Source organism: Camelus ferus, chromosome 21 (assembly GCF_009834535.1).
Source record: "Camelus ferus isolate YT-003-E chromosome 21, BCGSAC_Cfer_1.0, whole genome shotgun sequence".
Taxonomy (NCBI): Eukaryota; Metazoa; Chordata; class Mammalia; order Artiodactyla; family Camelidae; genus Camelus; species Camelus ferus.
This window is the reverse complement of record NC_045716.1, coordinates 25,355,011-25,361,500: the sequence shown is the minus strand read 5'-3', so window position 1 is coordinate 25,361,500 and position 6,490 is coordinate 25,355,011. Positions and strand designations below refer to the sequence as shown.

At 45.0% G+C, this 6,490-nt stretch overlaps 1 long non-coding RNA gene across 1 annotated transcript; it reads left to right on the top strand.

Annotated features, from left to right (window-relative positions):
- Window positions 1–363: 363 nt before the first annotated feature.
- Window positions 364–6,126, top strand: LOC116658756. The gene is made up of 4 exons (XR_004314050.1): window positions 364–860; window positions 2,814–2,920; window positions 3,585–3,697; window positions 5,922–6,126. It is a non-coding gene; the product is annotated as an uncharacterized LOC116658756 (long non-coding RNA).
- The last annotated feature ends 364 nt before the right edge of the window (window positions 6,127–6,490 follow it).

Genomic DNA, 6,490 nt, shown 5'->3' with positions numbered 1-6,490 from the left:
ATGGATATGTGAGCTGTTTCCAATCTATTATTATTACACATATGCTGCAATGAATAGTTTTGTGCACATTACTTCATATTTTTGCCAGCATATCTCCAGGAACTTTACTTCTGTTCTTAGTTAATATTCGCAATAACTATGCTGTATATGTTATGTCTCCATCTTCTGTATAAGCTTGATGTAAGGGAACAGCTGCTGTAGTAAACAGCAGTCCAGTTGTAACCAAGCAGGACCCTTAGGGGCTCTTCCCAGGACAGGCCACCCCCCCGCCAATATCCTCTGATTTAGCTCCTCTCTGAAGTACCTAGATAATTGTATCTGACGCATCTTTCCTGAGTTTTTCAGATGCTAAAACCACCAGCAAATGGAAGAAACGAACTACTCGATGATCATGAGCATGTGGCCCCCAGACCTTCTGGCGCCTAAGGATGGCTCACCCTCAATCAGAGAATTGTGCACAGCTGATCACACACGCTGGGCCGCCCCTCCCTCAGCTGGCTTTAAAAATGCTCAGCTGAAACCCTTCAGGGAGTTCATGGTTTTCTGGGGCATGAGCCAATCATTCTCCTTGCTCAGCCCAGCAATAACCTTTCTCTGCTCCAACCTCCGACATTTTGGTGTTTTTTTGCCTCACTGTGTGTTGGGCACACGAATTTGCGTTCCATAACCATTTTGGCAAAGTCAGCCTAGGAATCTTTGCCCGTAGCAGGTCGACCCTGGCTGGAGGCAGCCCCTTCCCTGGGTCCCCAGCAGCTGCCGGGGAACTGGGAGGGACTCTTCCTGACGGGAGCCGCCGCCTCAAGGCAGACTGGAGCTGGGAGGCGTCAGGAGCTATGCTTCACATTCAGTGTCGCCTGGGGGTGAGTCGCTCCAGCTTCTGCAGCTGGGGAGTCTCTCCACTCCATCTGGGTTCATTCCCTTCTGGGAAGTGAGCCACTCTGGGTCCGTTCTCTTTCGAGAACTGGGCCCATCTGTATGGAGGCCTCCTTCTGGGAGTGGAAGTGGAATTTTTAGACTACACCTCGTCTGATTTTCTGTGTGTGCAACCACAGCTTATCTGTTATTTGTGTTTTTGTCTGTGTCATTTTAGGGTGAGCCACTCTGGCTTACACAGGATGGGCAAATTCCACCCTGCTCCACCTGGGCTCATTCCCCTCAGGAAGTGAGCCATTCTTGGCTCCCAGGGGCCAGTCTGGATCCCTCTCTTTCAGAAGCCAAGCCACTCAGGAAGCCTCTGGGAGTGGAAGTGGAATTGTGGGGCTACACCTTGTTGGGTCCTTTGTTTGTGGGCCCATGTTTGTTGTTTGTGTTCATGTCAGTACTTAACATTGGCCCGCTGAGACATCTGTAAGTAACAGGGCTCACGCAGTGATGACACCAGGGTATCCTTCCCTATGGTGTTTCAGAGAGGCGATTAAGCAGGCTATTGACCCTGGCAGATTAACAATAAGGGAAAGAAAGTGCCAGCCTGTTAAACAGGCTGTTTCCCTTATCCCGCAGCTGGCTGCTTGGTTCCAAGGACATGCCATACAAGACTTTCTGTGTTCCACAACTGCTGCATCAGTTACAAGGACATACCCCAGTATCTTTCTTCTTCCCCAACCCCCACCCCGATGAAGTTTCTGCTTTAGGGTTGAGCTCCACCGGAGGAAAGAGCCAGTAATAGATGCCTGGCAGCACCAGCCTGAAGGTAACATGGCGGAGCCTTCCAACAGAAGGGCCCACTGCCCGATGGGGGCTGGAGCTGTCTCACCCGGCCACCTGGCTGACGGCTGCCTGCTTGAGTGTTTCCTTTTTTGTCTTTTTCCCATTCTTTGAGCAATAAAGCAGCTCTTTTGTCCCTCTGCTTCTACTGAGAATTCTTTCTCAGTCACACATGGGGTGAGAGGGCTTGCCCACCCATTTGGTGAGCTTTGCAATTTGGGGTCTTCCTATCTACTAACAAATGGCACCCCAGATGGGAGATATTTTGTGAATACTGAGTACTCAATGTTCCCCAGGAGCGAAACCTATCAAGATCAGGTTGGTGAGCCTCTGGCTGTCTTCTTGCTCTCGTCTTAGTCTTCTGTATCTCTTGCCGCACCTGTACCTGCCCCCTCCTTAGTGCTGCTATTCTTCCCTGTTCCTTCCCTGAAGAGAGTTTTTTTTGAACCTTCTACTTTTTACAATTTTCTTCTTTTTACTTTCAGCTTCCCTTCTTTCTTTTTCTTTGTGGGTTCGAGTCCCACAGAAATTCAAAGTCCTGGATGCAGGACACAAGTGAAAGTCCACAGAAAATTTGTGGGTCCAAATCCCACGAGAGCCCAGGAGCCAGGGCCTGATAACTCCCGTGGGCAGGGAACTCATTTTAGGTGAGTGGGTTCGAGTCCCACTGGCCAAATGTGTTGAGTTCGTGTCCATCTTCAAAAGAGCCTGGGGAAGAGTCCTGTAAGGCCTGAACATCAGGCTCCTGGGTCCAAGTCCCACAGAGGAGCCTATAGGTTGTGTCAAGAACTGTCTGCAAGGCCACTACTCCCTGTTCCTTTCCCTCCCTCTTCAGCTGGCTCCCTCTACTCTCTCTTTTCCATCATCCAGCTAAATATTACGCTCTGGTGGACTTGGATACTTAATTGCCATCCTTGCTCTCAGGATCTCTTATGATTTGGCTCTGCTCCTATACCCTAAAGGGAATTCCCAGGCCTGGAGGGAATTTTGGAGTAAACTGGGTTGGCTGATATTTTTGTTAATGTGGCTTAAAATTGGAAACTTTAATTTTAGACTTGTACTTTGTAATAAAACTAAACTAAAAAAAGTGGGAGATTATGTCTCTACAGCCTCCCAACTCCCAGACGGGCAGCCACCCACTGAAACTCCAGCTGGCTTCCACTGTTGATATGGAGCCAGTACTTACAAGGACTTATCTAGCCCTAAGATGGCCAAGGTGAGGCGTTTTTTTTTTTGGACATTTCAGACTCACAGACATAGTAAACAATCTTACAGTTATGAGAGGAAAGGGAGTGGGAAGGAACAAATTTGGGAGTTTGAGATTTGCAAATATTAACTGTCTACAAAAATAGATAAACAAATTTCTTCTGTATAGTACAAGGAACTATATTAAATATCCTGTAATAACCTTTAGTGAAAAGGTATATGCAAATGAATATATGCATATGTATGACTGGGGCATTTTGCTGTACACCAGAAATTGATATATTGTAGCTGACTATACTTGATTTGATGTATTTGATTAAAATGAGGGTAATTATAGAGAAAAAGAATACATTTCAGTGGACATTAAATTCTAGTTTTGTTAACTGAGGTCTGTATTTACTAAGCCTCCCTTCCCAGACAGTTCCTTGTTATGTTACATTGTTGCAAAGTTTAGTTGAATTATTAAAAGGACACTAGAAATTTGTTCCTGAAGCTTAGTAATCTATTTCTGGATGAAGATCAGACAGCCCATGGCCTGCAGCCATGGGATTATACATACTGAAAAAGACATAATTGAAGGACTGTCTCCAACCTAGGTGGAAGGACCTCCTGACTATCTCACACACAGTAAAACTGAAGGAAATTGACTCTTAATAATCTTTCCACTTACAAAGGGCTTCTGCACTGGACTGGCCTATAGAGAGGATTGCTAACCTCGAAATCACCTTGCAACAGTGCTCAAGTGGAGGAGGAACTAACTAGACCAGGATGAAAAGATGACATCTAGGTAAACAGCTGACCCAAGACACCAGACCAGGCCTGTATACCAATTACTTTGACAATCACTCACACCTTTGCTTATGAACTAAATGTATCTCACAACCTTATGCAAAGTTAAAGTTAATCCAATTGTTAAGTTTATGGTCAGTTACCTATGTCTAGTACTTCTGGGTTACCTTGGTGGATTTCTCTACTCTAAGGCTCTAATTAGATAGCCCTTAAAAAAATTTAGAGGAAAGAAATTATAGTTCAGGCCACTTTGACATTATTAGGTGGGATCCCCTCACCTGGTCAATTAATAATACCTGCTCTGATCCTGACCATGAATATGAATTTTCTTCTAAAGTTTCTCAAGCTCAATCAGAGCAACAAGCAAAATTTCAGCCAAAGAAAATAGCCTCCCACAATTTATAGGATAAATTTATATGATTAACATCAGGCTATGGTCATTTAAAGACTTCCTTATGTTGGGAACAATTAAGCCATACTAACAACTAGCCTGATTAAAAAATTGGGCCATTGCCCTATGGACAATGCCAATATGTAATTTCCCTTAAAGATGAAGATGGGTACAAAACAGGCTAAGTCAGATGCCCTGGGAATGTACTGAGCTGCACCTAATGAAAATTCTTAACTTCTTCCTTCTGACCTTACTATACTGCTAATATTATTTGCTTATTGCCTGTTTTACAAGATTGCTGTTTCTCACATTACCAAATGTGTGACTGAGACTGAGCCTCCAATAAAACGACGACTGGGCAATGTGAAGCAGTTAACCAGATACATCATTCTATAGGAGATGTGATTACAATGATGTGACTATGGGTGTGGGAAGAAACAAGAGGGCGTATTTTCCTGGACCACAACAGACTAGTAAGACAGGTGGTCCAGAGACTTCTTACTACTGTTAATAAGGCCTGTTTCAGTAATAGCACAATGAGTGGCCTATCAACAAAATTCTCACCCGGTCTAGGAACGAGCATTCCCAGCACTGTGGGACAAAATGGTCATAAAATACCTCCCAAGCCATGGTCAAATTTATAACCACGAGGAGACCCTACCAACTAAAATTGACACTTGCCGTCTGCCTCTACAGGGATTAAGTCACAAGGCAGTTGCTGACCTTCAACACACCCTGAAAGGAATTCAGGGTGGAATTCAGGAATAAGACACTCAGTGCTCTGAGAAAATTTGGCAGAACAGGCATTAAGATAATTGGATGTTTTCAGGAGAAGATTTTATGAGCCCAAATTCTTGCATCTCCCCATGTGTAGAAAAACACTAAAATCATGTATAGTGACATCTGCTTTAGCCATTAAGGAGAAAAAGTTTAAAAGTCAGACTAGAATATAACTGTAGGTTAGACATCTAAGGCAAAACTAGGTGGCCATTACGGACATGACTTCAGACAAGTTTCTGTCTTGCTGAGAACTTAAATTTTCCGGACTGTATCAGACTCAAGGACACCTCTAGCCACTCTCAAAGAATCTGCAACCTTGTGGTTGCAAGTCTCCTTAGATCTCACCACAAGCCAGGGAGGGACCTATGTCTGTCTAAGGAAAGAATGCTGTTTCTGTTACGATTGATCAGGCCAGGTACAAAAAGATCAGAGGTCTATTAGAACAAGCAGAAAACCCCAAAACACAGTGGTAAAGCACTCAGCCGGCAAATGCTGTGTCTTGCCTTGGTTAATGCTCTTCCTAGGCCCTGCCATAATCGTCCTGTTGGCCCTAATTTGGGGACTATTTTTAACTCAAATACTTTCCCACTTCATTTCAAATCATCTCCAGCAGTTTCAAAATAAGACTCTGCTACTACACGACTGGAAGCCTATCCCAGGGTCACACTGTCTAGATTTAGATAAGGTAGAAAGAGACTTCAACTCAATCAGACATGCCAATACCCCTTTTCAGCAGGAAGTAACGATGGACGATAAGAGACCTCCATCCATTTCCCCAAGAAAATTCATGAGTATGAAGTGTCACGGGGGGGGGAGCTCAGAGATTTCATTAGGCAGGCTTACTGACCCTGACTAATTAATGACAAAGGAAAGAAAGTGCCAGGCTGTTTAAAAAACAAAAAAACAAAACAGATTGTTTCTCTTATCCCACAGCTGGCTCCTTGGTTCCAAGGACGTAGCCATACGACAAAGTATTTAACACTCCACAAATGCTGCATCGGTCCCAAGGACATACCCCAGTATCTTTCTTTGTTCTCTTTTGCCCCCGCAGGTGCTTCTGTTTTAGAGTTCAGCTGCATGAGAGGAAAGAGCCAGTAATAGAAGGTGCCTGGCAGCACCAGAATGATAGTAACATGGCAGAGCCTTCCAACAAAAGGCCCGGAGGCCAGATGGGTGCTGGAGCTCTGTCAGCCGGCCACCTGGCTGACACTGCCCACTCAAGCTCTTTCTTTTTTGTCTTTTTCCCCTTCTTTCTCTGAGCAATAAAGCAGCTCTTTTTCACTTTGTCCCTCCTCTGCCTCTGAGAATTTTTTCTCAATCAGCAGGCAAGGACCCCCACATTTGGGAGGTGGGGGGACTTGCCCACCCATTTGGTGGGCTTTTCAATCTGCGGTCTCTATCCGCTAGCACATTAGCTTCCCCTGTGGCACAGCACTGGCTGTGATTTTCCCTTCTGGGCCTAGCTTGGTCACCCATCTGGCTTTCTCTCTGACTGGGGTGTTGGTCGGGGCTCTCCCCTTTTGGATGCATGTGGCATTGGTTGGGAATCTCCCTTTGGGGGCTGGGGAACTGTGACCCTGAGAGAACATTTTGAGCTGTTTTTTGCTTGATAATTATTCA